General features: G+C 44.5%; 2 protein-coding genes across 8 annotated transcripts in view; one reads left to right on the top strand and one right to left on the bottom strand.

Annotated features, from left to right (window-relative positions):
* The window catches only part of KYAT3 (kynurenine aminotransferase 3), a 33,912-nt gene extending 33,622 nt beyond the window's left edge, over positions 1-290 (bottom strand). For 3 of the 6 annotated variants that reach the window (XM_084851990.1, XM_084851994.1, XM_084851993.1), the window contains exon 1: positions 151-290. The gene's annotated coding sequence lies outside the window, so the exon portion shown is untranslated. Of the gene's footprint in view, positions 1-33; positions 93-150 lie in introns of those variants that run through there. The other 3 variants (XM_084851988.1, XM_084851989.1, XM_084851991.1) reach the window with 1 other exon arrangement.
* The window catches only part of LRRC8B (leucine rich repeat containing 8 VRAC subunit B), a 59,171-nt gene continuing 43,198 nt past the window's right edge, over positions 251-16,223 (top strand). The window contains exon 1 of one of the 2 annotated variants that reach the window (XM_084851986.1): positions 251-295. The gene's annotated coding sequence lies outside the window, so the exon portion shown is untranslated. Of the gene's footprint in view, positions 296-13,888; positions 14,107-16,223 lie in introns of those variants that run through there. The other variant, XM_084851987.1, reaches the window with a different exon arrangement.

Raw genomic sequence — 16,223 nt, 5'->3', positions numbered from 1 at the left:
TCAGCCCCAAACCCAGCAACTCGTCGGCCTTACCTCGCTTGTGTCCCCCCCTTTCCCCGGGTATGGCGTGTCCTTTCCACCCGGGAGACGGCGAAAACCGAGCAGCGGGGGAGTGGCTAGCCAGGCCGCGGCGGGGGTTGGCCTGCTTGCCTTGGTTCTCCTGCCTTTTTCTGGAGCCTCGCGGCGGCTTCTCCACAACGGCCGAACCAGACGTGACGGCGACCACGGGTCAGGCGCTTGCCCGCGTCCCGACGTGCTGTATCTTTTCCATCCCTACCTTCGCTGAAGCCAAGGGGTAACGCTGCTTCTGGGTTGTGGCGCTTCAGCATACGGGGTGCGCGCGCGCGTGTGTGTATGGGCTGAATCCAATATTAATCCTACTTCGAGTGGACCTATTTAAATGAATGGGATTTGGATTAGACGTCTCATTCATTTCAACGGGTCTACTCTAAGCAGGACTTACATTGGCTACAGGCCTAGGAATACGTGGCATGTTTGCATACTCCCCCATTTAAAAAATAATAATCGCTGCACGAACAAATCTAGCATGCCATCTAATCGTCTCCCTTACAAGCTTTTTTTTTTTTTTTAATGTGGAGGGAGTTTTGGCAGCGGTGAGGAAGAACTCACACATGCAATATTCTACCTGCAAGGGCTGAAGTGGCACAGTTCAGGGAAAGCTCTGCCACTTGAGTCAACTAGAGAATGTATAAACTGGTTCTTAACACCTACACCAGAGATGGGAAACCTGATGCCCTCCAGATGTTTTGGACTACAACGCCCATAATTCCTGATCATTGGCCATGCTGGCTGGGGCAGATGGGAGTTGAAATCAAAACATCTGGAGGATGCCTAGGAGTGGACCTATCCACTTCAGTTTCCCGCAAGAGGTGCCACCTCTCCCAAGGAGTGGCAAAGAGGGAACGTAGCCTGGAAGCCAATATTTGAACGAGACTAAAACCCTATGCATGCTACTCCTTGAAACTAAATGCCATTGGACTCTGTGGGACTTCTGAGTAAAAGCATAGACAAGCTTGAGCAGCAACACTCTTCTTTGGCTTTTTCAAAGATTCAGTTTGTCCTGGAAGAACAAAGTAAAGTGCCCTGTGCCAGATATTGTGTGGAGGGGAAATTGGACTTTGGGCTATTCCTTAGCTAGTAATTGAACTGAATGGCCACCATGAGAACACTGAACCATCATCTTCATAAATTACAAATAAAAGGCACATTACCTCTTGCACAGTATGTGTAATGCGGGTTTTCTATGCTATTCATAGATATTTTCACTTTCCAACATGAAAAAATAAAAATATTGCGACTGCAACCTGTTCAAGAATGTGCTCTAGTTATCCCCCCCCCCGATTCACAGAGACAGAGACAAGAAAATGGCACCTCTTCAAGAACCTGCTGCTCAGCTTCACCCTTTGTTCATGGTAAACCTGGCCCTAATTTCCCACCTGCCTTTAGAATCCCTGGCAAATGAACTAGCCCGTGGAAATGGTCCATGCATCATCAGAAAGCTCACCTAATCAAAATTAGCAGAGTCTTGTGGCACCTTAAAGACTAAAGAAAATGCTTATGGCATAAACATCCATGGATTAGAATCCATTTCATCAAATGCGTAAAAGTGTTAGTTGGCAGGTATATACAGATGAGTGGAGAGACAGAAATGTAAATAGTGAGATCAGATGGAAATAAAATGCAAAAGATACAATCTGTGACAATTATGTTACAGCTTAAATGTATGCAAAATAAGCACAGTGACTGATCATTCACAACATTAGTAATTGATAACACGGTTAGCCTAGCACTGCTAAGTTAATTAACACCCACAGCAAACCATGGGATAACAAACCATTATCACAATTCAAGCTCTAGGTGATAGAACTAAACCCCACCCTCTCTACTTTTAAAAATGTGTCAATGCACATTTATTTATTACATTTCTACACCGCACAATAGCCGAAGCTCTAATTTTAACTACGTCTTTACAATTGTTTTTGCTTCTGTTGTTCATTATGGTTTACTATGGTTTTTGTTTTTATGATGTTATTGTTCATATTGTTTTGATCTGTTGTACACAGCCTTAGTGGTTTTTACAGAAAGGCACTATAAAAACTAATACACACATAAATAAATGAAAACAAATAAAACTGTAATTCAACAGTTTCAGGCTAGGATCTTCAAGAATAGCCACTTTAGGGTCAGTGACAGAGTGTCACTGGGAGGTTGAAAAGTTTGCTCACTGTTAGCCCATTTCTGATGTCAGATTTGTGTCCATTTATTCTGTTTACCCTATGCAAAATGCAGAAGGGCATTGCTGGCAGCCAATGGCATTTTTCCTGTGTTGCTCTCAAACTCTAGAATGCACTTTGGAGTTGTGAATGGTCCTCACTCTCTCTGTGTTCAGAAAGGGGGTCAAGACACATCTTTTTAACTTGGCTTTTTAAATTGTTTTGGGTATTATGGCTAATGTTTTATTGCCTGGTCTTATGGCTATTTAATGTTTTATTGCCTGAGTAGATATGGGAACAAAGTTGGCATCTATTTTTCTTGCAGGGTCTGGTCCCTATGTCCATATCTCTGCTGGGTGGCCTGTTGCTGTTGAGTAGCTGTTTTAGATTAGGGCCCTGTTTGTAAACAAGGACAGGGCCACCATTCAGTGTCTGTGAGAGGGAAGTATCATTGATGGGCTGTAGTTCACTGGTGGTGCATTAGAATGGCTGTAAGCTGGGAACTAATTAAATTGTTCTAGATGAAAATTAATGTGTTTAAAAAACCCACATGGAAATGCATCAAAATACTAAATACAATTAATACGATGTATAGTACTAATGTTTCCAGTTGCGGAGGGGGGCTATAGTTCAGTGGAGAAGGCCAGTAGTTCAGTGGTAATGCACATACTTTGCATTTAGAGGTTCAGTCCCTGGCATCTCCAATTAAAGAGGAGTCTTGGGTAGCAGAACTGGAGAAGACTCCCATCTGAAAGCCTACAGAGCCACTGTAAGTCATGACAGTACTGAGCAAGGTGGACCAGTGGTCAGACTCAGTCTAAAGTAGGTTCATATGTTGACCTATCAAAGCTTGAGCACGGAGAAAAAAGTATTTAAGTCTTCAAGTCACCTATCTAAACTGTCCAGTAGACAGCAGCATTTCATAAAGAAGCTTTAGTAAAGATCTGGACTTTTAGAGGAAAATGCATTAAAACAACAAATATGTTCTTGCTTATTTATGCCCATTGATACTAAAATCTCCTGCATTTTGATTAAATGCTGCCTCTGGAACTTCTTACCACTTTGGGAAGTGGGGAACATGCAACACTTAGGATGCTTAGAAGCCAAACAGATTCTGAGCGTAAGAGTCTGCAATAACATACATCTGGGCATCCGCACTTTATCACTGGGTACAATAACCAATGCCCACTCTGGGTTTGGAAGGACCCTTGGACATGACAACTTGAGTGGTCCCCCTCCCTCAGTGAGTCTACCTCCTCACTGTCATTGACACCAGCTGTTGTTCCTCCTCCAATTCTTCCTCATCCTTGCTTGACAAGCAGAGAGCCAATGACCAAGAGGCACCTACTGCTCCTCCTTCTTTTGCAAACATCACCATTGGCTGGGCCAGAGTGAGAAGAGGGTGACCCAGCAGGTTGCAATCGTGAAGAGGTCCAGGGAGCTCTTGTCAATCGGCCCCCTGCTGGGGTATGTTGTTATTGTTGTTCAGTCGTTACGTCGTGTCCGACTCTTCGTGACCCCATGGACCATAGTACGCCAGGCATTCCTGTCCTGCGCTCCCTCCCGCAGTGTGCTCAAGTTCATATTCATTGCATCGGTGATGCTATCTAGACATCTCATCCTCTGCCGTTCCCTTCTCCTTTTGCCTTCAATCTTTCCCAGCATCAGGGTCTTTTCCAGGGAGTTTTCTCTTCGCATTTGGCGGCCAACATATTTGAGCTTCAGCTTCAGGATCTGTCCTTCCAATGAGCACTCAGGGTTGATTTCCTTTAGGACTGACTGATTTGACCTCCTTGCAGTCCAGGGGACTCGTAAGAGTCTTCTCCAGCACCACAGTTCGAAAGCATCAATTCTTCGGCGCTCAGCCTTCCTTATAGTCCAACTCCCACAGCCATACGTTGCTACTGGGAAAACCATAGCTTTGATTATACGAATCTTTGTCAGCAAGGTGATGTCTTTGCTTCTTACTATGCTGTCTAGGTTTGCCATAGCTTTCCTCCCAAGGAGCAGGCGTCTTTTAATTTCATGGCTACGGTCACCGTCTGCGGTGATCTTGGAGCCCAAGAAAGTAAAATCTGTCACTGCTTCCATTTCTTCCCCTTCTATATGCCAGGAAGGGATGGGGCCAGATGCCATGATCTTCGTTTTTTTAATGTTGAGTTTCAAACCAGCTTTTGCACTGTCCACTTTCACCCTCAACAAGAGGCTCTTTAGATCCTCTTCGCTTTCTGCCATTAGGGTGGTATCATCTGCGTACCTGAGGTTGTTGATAATTCTCCCGGCAATCTCAATTCCGACCTGTGATTCATCCAACCCGGTGTTTCTCATGATGTACTCTGCATATAAGTTAAATAAGCAGGGCGACAATATACAACCTTGTCGTACTCCTTTCCCAATTTTGAACCAATCGGTTGTTCCATGTCTGGTTCTTACTGTTGCTTCTTGACCCTCGTACAGGTTTCTCAGGAGACAGGTAAGGTGGTCTGGTACTCCCATCTCTTTAAGAATTTGCCACAGTTTGTTGTGATCCACACAATCAAAGGCTTTAGCGTAGTCAATGAAGCAGAAATAGACGTTTTTCCGGAATTCACTTGCTTTCTCCATGATCCAGCGAACGTTGGCAATTTGATCTCTAGTTCCTCTGCCTCTTCGAAACCCAGCTTGTACTTCTGGTAGTTCTCGGTTCGCATACTGCTGAAGTCTAGCTTGTAGGATTTGGAGCATCACCTTGCTGGCATGTGAAATGAGCGCAATTGTGCGGTAGTTTGAACACTCTTTGGCGTTGCCCTTCTTTGGGATTGGAATGTAAACTGACCATTTCCAGTCTTGCGGCCACTGTTGAGTGTTCCAAATTTGTTGGCATATTGAGTGCAGCACTTTAACAGCATCATCTTTGAGGATTTTAAATAGCTCAGCTGGAATACTGTCATCTCCGCTAGCTTTGTTGTTACTAATGCTTCCTAAGGCCCACTTGACTTCACTCTCTAGGATGTCCGGCTCAAAGTTCAGTGACGGCACTATCATGGCTATCAGGAACATTCAGATCTTTCCTGTATATTTGTTCTGTGTATTCTTTCCACCTCTTCTTAATCTCATCTGCTTCTGTTAGGTCCCTGCCTTCTTTGTCCTTTATCTTGCCTGTCTTTGCACAAAACGTTCCCTTGAGATCTCTGATTTTCTTGAAGAGATCTCTAGTCTTTCCCATTCTATTGTTTTCCTCGATTTTTTGCATTGTTCATTTAAGAAGGCCTTCTTGTCTCTCCTTGCTATTCTCTGGAAATCTGCATTCAGTTGGGTATATCTTCCCCTTTCTCCTTTACTTTTCGCTTCCCTTCTTTCGTCAGCTACTTGTAAAGCCTCATCAGACAGCCGCTTGGCTTTCTTGCATTTCTTTTTCTTTGGGATGGATTTCGTTGCTGCCTCCTGAACAATGTTACGGACCTCCGGCCATAGTTCCTCAGGCACTCTGTCTATCAGGTCTAATCCCTGAAATCTATTCCTCACCTCCACTGTATACTCATAAGGGATATGATTTAGGTCATACCTGAATGGTTTAGTGGTTTTTCCTACGTTCTTCAATTTAAGCCAAAATTTTGCAACAAGAAGCTCATGATCTGAGCCACAGTCAGCTCCAGGTCTTGTTTTGACTGACTGTATAGAGCTTCTCCATCTTTGGCTGCAAAGGACATAATCAATCTGATTTCGATATTGACCATCTGGTGATGTCCATGTGTACAGTCACCTCTTGTGCTGTTGGAAAAGAGTGTTTGCTATGATCAGCGTGTTCTCTTGGCAAAACTCTATTAGCCTTTGTCCTGCTTCATTTTGTACACCAAAGCCATGCTTGCCTGTTATCCCGGTGATTTCTTGACTTCCTACTTTAGCATTCCAATCCCCTATGATGAAGAGGACATCTTTTTTTGGTGTTAGCTCTAGAAGGTGTTGTAGGTCTTCATAGAACCGATCAACCTCAGCTTCTTCGGTCTCAGTGGTTGGGGCATAGACTTGAATTACTGTGATGTTGAATGGTTTGCCTTGGATTCGTACTGAGATCATTCTATCATTTTTGAGATTGTACCCCAGTACTGCTTTTCTGGAGGTGACGGACTCGACCTTGGGGGAGCTGGGGGTGGTGACGGCCGACAGGAAGCTCTGGCGTGGGCTGATCCATGACGTCACAAAGAGCTAGAAGCGACTGACCGAATAAACAACTGCTTTTCCCACCCTTTTGTTGACTATGAGTGCTACTCCATTTCTTCTAAGGGATTCTTGCCCACAGTAGTAGATATGATGGTCACCTGAATTAAATTCGCCCATGCTTGTCCATTTGAGTTCGCTGATTCCCAATATGTTGATGTTCAATCTTGCCATCTCATGTTTGACCACCGCCAGCTTACCTTGATTCATTGATCTTACATTCCAGGTTCCTAAACAATATTGTTCTTTACAGCATCGTACTTTCTTTTCACCACCAGACACATCCACAGCTGAGTGTCCTTTCGGCTTTGGCCCAGCCGCTTCATTCTTTCTGGCGCTACTTGGAAATTCCCTCTGCTCTTCCGCAGTAGTATACTGGACACCTTCCGACCTGAGGGGCTCATCTTCCGGCGTCATCTCTTTTAGCCTTGTGATATGTTCCATGGGGTTTTCTTGGCAAGAATACTGGAGTGGGTTGCCATTTCCTTCTCCAGTGGACCATATTTTGTTAGAACTCTCCACCATGACCTGTCCGTCTTGGGTGGCCCTGCATAGCATAGCTTATGGCTTCACTGAGTTACACAAGCCCCTTCGCCACAACAAGGCAGTGATCCATGAAGGGGGCTGGGGTATGAGCCCTCAGCAATTGCCCAACCATGCCAGCCCTGACAATAACCAGTGTTTTCCACATTGATGGAGGGACTGTTACTGAATTTAGAGAAAGGATATTTGAGAATGACGTGCTTCTCTTTCTACCCCCAACACTATCAGGCTTGAAATGCATTCCAGTTTAGAACAGGAGCTACTTTCTTCATCTTTACAGTAGTACTAAATACAATTTTGCAATTCGATCCTATGCCTATTTACCTGGTAAAATCCAATAGGAGATAAATGTGGCTTACTCTCACAGCTAGTCCACACGGAGCTTTTATCCTGCTATTGAGATTGGTTACTCACAGAAGTTTGCGGGTCCTTTAGATAATGTCCTCAACTTCCAGGGTGTCTCCCACACTAAATGACCCTCATTCCATTTTTTAAGAGATCGGAGATAATGACTTATCAAATTACAGTGCTTGAGTTCCACTTGAGTTCCCTTGTGAAAAGAGAAAAGCCCACAAGAAGAGGAGCTAGACCACAGCGCCATCTAGCAGCTGTATAATGAAACATATCGAAGACTCAAATAAAGGGGGAAAGGGGGGGAAGGAAGTGCAGGTAAAGGGATTCCGTCATGATCCTGCATTTAAAATGGAAGCAGAAAGCTCCATTTTAAATGTGGGATTTTAGGCTGGTATAGAAATGCTCTCAGTCTCAGTGAAATGTACTGGTTTTTATATTTTCAAAAGGAGAGTGGCCATTGTCCCAACACTGTGCTGTGATCAATAGCCATTGATAGTCAAATTAATGGAGGATAACTCCCTTTTAAAGCCATCCAAATTAGTTGTCATCACTACATCTTATGGTGGCGCATTCTACAGTTTGTACTGAGTGAAGAAGTACTTCCTTTTATCTGTCTGAATCTCCCACCAATCACCTTCATGGGATGACATCCTCATCCTATTCACTACTGACAGCAAGCATGTATTTAAATTTTTTTAAAGACATGACTGCCTCACTTGGATTTGATGAAAAGGAGGTGGAAAGGTATCATATGGGTAACTATGTTTTGCTCTGTAAGGCAAATAACAATGGTAGTGACGAGGGGATGTTTCCACTGGACCATGTGGATGGTACTCAGTGGGTTGTATCTAATGTTAGTCTAACTTAAGTCTCATTCATTTCGATGGGTCTACTCAAAGTAGGACTGAGATTGGCTGCAACCATGTATTACCTACCCAAGATCTTTTTGTAAGCTCCTACATTTGACAAACTTAAAAAAAAGTACTTGTCCCATATGGCCCACAGTTTCATTTTAAACTTAAGTCCCATCCTTAATATACTTTGGAATAATCAATGGAAAGCTGGAGTGTGGCTTTATGTAGTTGCAGGATGCAAGTTCAGACATACCAGGGCCCAATCTACATGGGTGATTTAGTGCAGAGCGCGAACACATCAGGGTCGTTCATGACACATGACAGTGTCGCCATTCTGCAGCAACCCTGCAGCTTTCCCCTGAAAACGGTGTATTTCCAGAACGTTATTTTACTGTGTCTTTTTTCCTTAAATGTGGCTCCTACACAGTTCTGCTGTGGTGTGCCCCATTCCACAGAATTAAATCTGGCATGCTGGACATGCCTAGGGGTATGTCTGTGACCTGGTAAAGGGGTGGGGCCATCCCTTTTTTCCACTAATCCTTTTTTCCCACCATTGGCAGTAGCGCACTTTTTGGACACAGGCCTAGGGTTCTTTTCCCACCAGTTATCACTAATTCGCAGTAGCACTATTTTGCAACAACACTGTTTCACTCATTCACCACTGGTGTTTCCCTTTCCTTCTCCTCTGTTTTTGTAGTTTGCACTGTACTGCAGTAGCACTATTTCACAATTGTGCTGTTTCACTCTCACAACTCCGCAGTGGTGTGCTTTGAATATAGGGCGCGTGGCACTTTTTCCTGCAGCTCCCTTCTCGGCTGTTTATTTTTACTCTGTGCTACTTCACATTAGCACTGTTTCGCAATAGTGCTGTTTCACTCTCTCACTGCTTTGCAGTGGTATGCTTTTGATATAGGGCACTTCTCCGCCATTTATTTTTACTTTGCACTATGTAGCACGTACCTCCCCATCAGTGTAACCACTCAAGAATGCAATGGGAGAGGTGTGGGGTCAATTACAGGGACATAATTCATCTCTTCCATTAAACTTCTCGGAGCAGGGACAGGGGTAGTGAACGAGCCTCTCCCATTTGCTGAGCAGCATCTATGTGGATGATGATGTTCAGTTCTACTAAGCCCACCCAACCCTAAATTATGACAGTTTCAAGTGCAGCTTGATCTGTGAAAGCAGGTTTTTAGGTAGTGTATACTCCGCTTTTCTTGCTTCGTGTGCCACCGACACGCCAAAGCGATTTCATGAAAAACCAGATATAACCAGAAAGTGCTTCTCATATTGTTTCCATGTAGGTTGGGCCCAGGTCTTGTTTCTTATTGACAAATGCCAGCTTGATTTTTTAATATTTATAATCATAGAAAGAAAAGAAATTTATAGTTGTTTTACTTATTTAGTTAGATAGGTGTATGTGTGTGTTGATTTTGTTACACTATTCATAAGAGTATAGGAGAGAATATAGGAGTATATAGAGAGTAAAGGATCTCCATCTCCAATGGAGATGTAGCCAGCTCATGCCAGGGAAAGCTGTAGCTTGAATGTCTGCCTTTTGTGCAACTCTGCCTGAAAGCTGTAGCCCCCTCACCACCTGTTTTCTCTTTTAATGGGAGAAACAGGAACTGGAGGCAGAAGACAGCATCCTGCTAGGACAGTCAACAGCAGGATGTGAGCTTTGCCACCCTCTTCCAACTATCTCTCCTTCTGAGAAAAGATAGACACAGGAAAAAGGCCATCCTGCTGAGTTCTTAATAGAATGAAAGCTCAGAACCCTTTCCTACCTGTCCCCCTATGGGGAAGACCTGAGAAAATAAATTTTAAAGAAGGCTCCCTAGCTTAGTGGAAATTTCAACCCGTCCTCGTCCTCTCTCCAACTACAAGAGTAACCGTGTCAGGGAGAAGAGAAGCAGGATCATGTTGCAAAGGATCCAGCCACTTATTCAGTTGCTCCACGTTCTGGCTACATATGGCGATGATTTAGAGCACATGGAAAAACAGCTAGAAAATAATGGACCATGATAAAAATGATATGAAAAATATACATCAATTTAATCTTCATATCAAAGGCTCCAGTGATTCTACAACACTTCTTGAAAACAGATGGAGGGCTTCTAGAACTACAAATGAGATGGTAATGTGCAACAAGTCCATCTTTTTGTCCTTACCAGATTTTCTGCAGTAAGAAAAAAGACAGAAGAAACAGGACGGTTGCAAGTGGAAGATGACGTCTGGACCCTCTATAAAATTCTGTGAATGAGGCAGGGCAATGGCACTATAAAAGCCTCGTCTGGAAGTACCCTAACTCAGTAAAACTGAAGCCATTTGGCTGCTTCCTGTGATTCAATTGAGAAAAATTAATTGCTACAATAAATAGTACATGAAAATTATGTGTGCCAAATTAAGACCTGTTGAACTAGAAGTTCAATAAATAAATAACTTGAATCTGTATGTGAATGCATGAATGTCTGTTTGGTATTGTTTTGATGATATATCATCATATCTGTAAATGTATGCTATGATTTCATGTAGTTTTTCAGGTTTATATTTATATTGATCAATTCTTTTTATGGTATCACAGAGCATACAGTCAGTTGGATCTAAGTACTCTTACCACCTGAGCTTATGCATATTTACTCAGAAGTAAATCTTACTGAGTTCTATTGGATTTGCTCCTGGGTAAGTGTGCATAGGACTACAGCCTAAATACCTGTATCCTGTTTTGGGGTTCAACGGCCAGATACTATTTTGAGGTATTTACCAAGCACATTTTCCTTTGACTGAAAGTTCATGGGTTTGCAGAAAATGTTCACTATGCAGCTGTATTCAATAAATATCTCTCCCCAACCTTCACATTCCAACCATTGGGTTGGATCCAGAGTTAAACTGGATCAGTTGTGCTGGTAGAAGTAGACTTCTTTGCTCCCTCCTTCCCCACAGCAGTCCCTCCAGCCCCCCTGAAAATGCAACACAGAGACCCCATTGAATGAGGTGAACTGTGGTATGTGTGGGGTCACCAACATTCAAGTATAGGGACCTTCTGTGAGAGAGCCTTTCCTCTCATGGAAGGGAAATCTTGGATCCAACCCATTGACCTAGTTCGCATGACACAACAGCCTACCATGGGTTAATTTACCCACAGGGGCTTTTGCGTCATGCCAGATGCCAGTTAGTAAATTAAGCCATGGTGGACTGTCATGTGGTTTAAGTCAGGTCATTAGGTCTCTACAGTGTATCTACAGCTTCATTTGTAAACTCCAGCCTGCAATTACCCAAAACATGATAGAGCTGGGTAGAGCACATTAGTTTCCCATTTATTTATTTTTTACATGCACACATGCTAATAGTGCAACAGAAGTCCTACTAAATACAATGGGACTTACTCCCAAGTAAGTGAGTATAAACTGCAGCCAAAGGTTGCTTCCATGCTAGCCGTTTCCTCTGGGATATTTATCCTGCGTTCACTCAGTTTTATGGAGCATTCAGTCACTGTCTGATTTGTGGCAAAAAGAAAAGTAGTAAGACACAATTGCAGCATCAAAATGCCGAACCACATATTTGCCCGCATAAAAGTAGATCAAAATACTAATTTCACTGGAGCAAACCCAGTGATGCTCAGAAGAAAACACTCACAGGAACACACACTTCACAAAAACTCCAAACCCCACAAAATACATAGCCAACAAAAAAAACTAAAACACCCCCACAATAAGTACCCCCCAACACACAGCCAAAACAAATACCTTACATGCACACACTTCATCCCCCCCAAAAGCCCTTAAATGTCCTACAGTCCCCTACCCACAAAGAAACAGACCTCCACAAGCATACATGCAAGCCCACCCACCCACCCCCACACACAAAAACACCCCATGCATACATCCCAGAAAAAAACCCCTCACAACTACATACACTCCATGAAACCCCCACAAAGACGCAAGCCAAACACACCATACCGTTAGCCCCCACACATATCCCCCAAACCACCCCATAAATACACACAAAAACCCAGTAACCTCCCCACACCCAGAGACCCCACAATCCCCACAAACACCCCACAATAAACCACAAACAAATATGCAAAATAATTCTTTACTTCTGCTAGGGTATTTATCACACCAGCAGAATAATGGCTGAATAGTACAAAGAGAAAACATACCAGGAATTGGCCAAACAGGCTGGGATTACTTTGCTCATCCGCAAAACTTGTTCTGGGTAGTTCAACAAATCATGATTAAAACAACTCTTGGCTTAGTTTTATGTATGAACTCACTCAACATATGTTCCTTTATACAGCAGAAATCTGAAACTTTCATAGCACCAATTTGAGCCTAATCTAATTAAGAATGCAATCTGTGAGACTCTCTGGCTCTCCTGCCCCCACCCCTTAAAAACTTTTTCTCCCCAAGGTGGCTAGGTGTGCTGCAAAGTGCAGTGGGAGCTGAGGTGCCAGCTGCCCACCTTCTTAATTTCCCCAGAGTATCTCTGCATGGGGGAGGGGCAAGGAAATGAACCCCTCCCCATTGCGTTAAAAGCCAGCATGATTAAGAGTGCTGAAGAACCTGAAACTTGCTCATTCTATCATGACATTTGGGTTGGTCCTAATAAAGGCCTGAAAGTGTATTTTGGAGTGTTTCTTATAGACCAATACGGGTTCTTCGTTTTTGTTTTGCTTTATTGTATGATCCTTTAGACCAGCCTTCAACTCTCAGCATCCCCCAGGCAGGGATGCAGGCTAGCTGGGGGAGACTGGGAGTTGTAGCCCAACACATCTGGAGGGCCCCAGGCTGGGGGAAGGCTGCTCTAGACAGCCTTTGCCTAATCCTAGATGTGATTTCTCATGGTGAGGGAAATTCATTCTGCACCGACTCAGAGGCCCTCTCACCTTTGTTCATATAACTTGGGGTAGGCAACATATGGCCCTCCAGATGTTTGGGCTTAATTCCCATCATCCCTCACCATTAGTTGTGCTGGCTAGGGCTGCCAGGAATTGTAGGTTAAAGCAACAGGAGGGTCACAAGTTGCCCACAGCTGTTACACCTTGGCCCTCAAACCAGGAATTATGTTCGAGGCCGTTTGACTCCAGTAAGACCCTGGAGTGCATACTCAAGATCAGTGTAAATAGCATTATTATCTAACCACCTCTTCCTGCCTACAGTCAAGATGGCAAGCGGGTATTTCCCCACCATTCCCACGCGCCCTGGAGGTGCGTGAGAATTACCAGCCACCAAGGAGCGGCCGTTCTTCCGGATTAATCAAGCAAGGGCCTGTGTGGTGTGAAAGAGAAGCGGCGAGATAGCAAGGCGTCTCCAGCTCTCGGCGCCACCCTCAGCGACGCGTGTTTTTGGGGCTGCAATCCCCCCGCACACTTTCTTGGGAGAAAGCCCCACCGAGCAGCTCCGTGGGGAGAAAATATGCCTCAAATGGAGGTGTGAGGTGTTCAGCGGGGTCGTCTAAGGATACCCCATGTGCACCCATCCTCCACATTTATGTTCTGAGACGAAAATGAGGCGGGCCAAACAGCGTCCCCCGTCGGGCTGGAAAGGGGAGGAAAGGTGGTGGGGGGCAAAGAAAGCTGCTTTTGTCCCCCCCCGTCACCCCACTTCCTACCCCTTTAATCCCCCCCCCTTGCGCTGCCTTCCTCGCCTAGTCAGCGGTTCTGCCAGCTCGGCCCCCATTGGCAGACGGGGCCGCTGACGCGCCAAAGGAGCCAGGCGGAGCCTCACCCGGAGAAGCGCTGGTTGAAGCCGGTGCCTGAGCCGCCCCCTTTTTATTTATTTTCTCTCGGCGAGCGGTTCTCTTTCCTTTCCCCCGCCCGCCGCCGCGGCGGAGGTGTGCTGTGGAGGACCCGGCGGCCGAGCGTGCTCACCAGCGGGCGGGCGGGCGGGCAAGCTGGGTCACGAGGCAGGTGGCTGGATCAGGTAAGCGGGGTTGGTCGTCGACGAGAGCGAGAGAGATGGCGGGAGGGAGAGCACCAGGCAAGGCTCACCTGGGAGGTGGCGGTGGGCACTATGTTCCCGCCCGGTTCCTCAGGTAAGGGGATTGGTGAAGGGCTCCCCTCACCTGGTGTCAATGACCTGCCCTGTCTGTGGGTGGAGAGAAGCATGGAATGGAGGAAAATGCTTACCTTTTCGCTCCAGCCTCCTTCTTGACCCCCCGCTCTGGTTATCGGGTTCTTGTTTGTCTTTCCACTCCTAACAATACTCTCCGATCTGTTTTCTGTGCCAGCGCTCGTTCCTGGCATCTGAAAATTAAGAAGAAAGGACCACCTCTGGGCATGTGCCGAGTGCCTTCCCTTCACCACTGAGTGCGGGGTAGTTTTGCAGCAACCCCCCCCCACACACACACACACCAATCTTGTGCTTTAAAGGCTGATATATCTATGGCATAGCTGTATGCTACAGTCTGCTTCAGTTCTGATAGAAGTGGACTTTAGACTGCAAAATGTAATAAACGTGTTAGTCTTTCAGGTGTCACAAAACTCTTGCTGCTTCTGCTTTACTACTGAGTGATCCCTACCAGCCACCACTCATCTGAAATCACAGGGAAGGAGGGAAGATTGTGTGGGTATTTAGGTCGGCATAACCATCATCGCTTTTAGGGAAGAAAGACATTCTAATGATGCAGACCAGCATATGCCTACACAGAAGTTAGTGCCATGGAGTTCAGTGGTAAATGTTTGCTGCCTATGTGTGGTGGAAGTGTTTTACCTGCCTAAAAACAAGTCTTTCTGAATGTAGGGAATATGTTGAAACCACAACACTATAATATTGTACTGCCTGCCTTCACTTTAGCTTTATTGCCCTCCAGGTTCGTCCTCCATTTCCTTATACACAGTGGAGTGGTTTATTTTTAATAGGTTAGGAATTTGCAGTTCATCTCCTACTTCCCCAGCTGGTTTACTGTGACCGAGGTCTCTGCAATGTCCAATGACGTTCTTTGAGCCAGATACGTTCTTTGTTGCTCTCAGAACATTGTGTTTGGGTACCTGTATGGGATTGAGGTCAGGGACATTATTAAGATATTTTACAGCTTTCCTGGAATTATCCTAAGAAATAATTAGGATAGTTTATTATGTGTTTCCTGCTGTAAAAATATGCCTTTAGGCTGTGCCTGTGCATGTAAGTTTATGTGGGATAGTAGTGCATGTGCTCTGAAGTATAACGGCTCTTGAAATCTTTGGGCTGGAGCAGACTGTTGGTTGTACCCCCAGAGCCTGCATGCCAGTAGGCACAGTGTGGGCACTGGCTAGTCCCATAACACCCTATCTGGTTTCAAGGTATGAAGCCATACTTATGCTTCTTACTGTGTTGAAGTGGTAGGGACAAAAAAAGAAGTGGTAGGATAGTGGTTAGTTGCTAGCACTCACAGTAGAAGGCATATCAGCCAAATTTAAACAACAGTTTGTATAGTTGAGATACAATCCTGGACAGAGGCCTTTTTCTAAATTCTGAATCTTGAGATACAATCCTGGACAGAGGCCTTTTTCTAAATTCTGAATCTTACCATGTGGGTATTCTTTAGAATCCACAAAATATTCAAATGAAATTGATCTTGGGTTATGCTTGTCTCCCCAAATGAAACCAGAAATTCTGAGTTCTTGTTTTGATTCTTCTCTAATGAATCCAGGATGCATCTAAAATTCCTAAACTACACATGCATGAACTTAAGAGGAATGTGAATACAAGGCCAAATCTGTGTTTGACCTGATATTCAAACGGAACTGACCCCGTATCTAATGTGTAAATGCCTCTTGACAGCTGGAAACCAGAGGCTGATAGAGTTGAGGAACTCGGGTTTTCCTGCAATGTGTTTTGTTTATTTAAAATTTTTTTATCCCACCTAAAAACATGCTCAAGGCAACTTACAGGTAAACCATTTGTTGACATTTTGTTGATTTGTAGGCCAGTGAAAATAATGCCTACAAATCAACCAAAGCAACAACAACCTAGCAGCAGTAACAAAAAGCTATGATGTCATTACCCCAAAGCTCAAGAAATTAAAACAATCTTTTACTCACGAGAATTAGGCTGCAATA

Source organism: Heloderma suspectum, chromosome 4, assembly GCF_057233095.1.
Source record: "Heloderma suspectum isolate Gila_16-S chromosome 4, 16-S_ref, whole genome shotgun sequence".
NCBI classification, from domain to species: Eukaryota; Metazoa; Chordata; class Lepidosauria; order Squamata; family Helodermatidae; genus Heloderma; species Heloderma suspectum.
The sequence above is the reverse complement of the archived record's forward strand: the minus strand, read 5'-3'. Positions and strand labels throughout refer to the sequence as shown.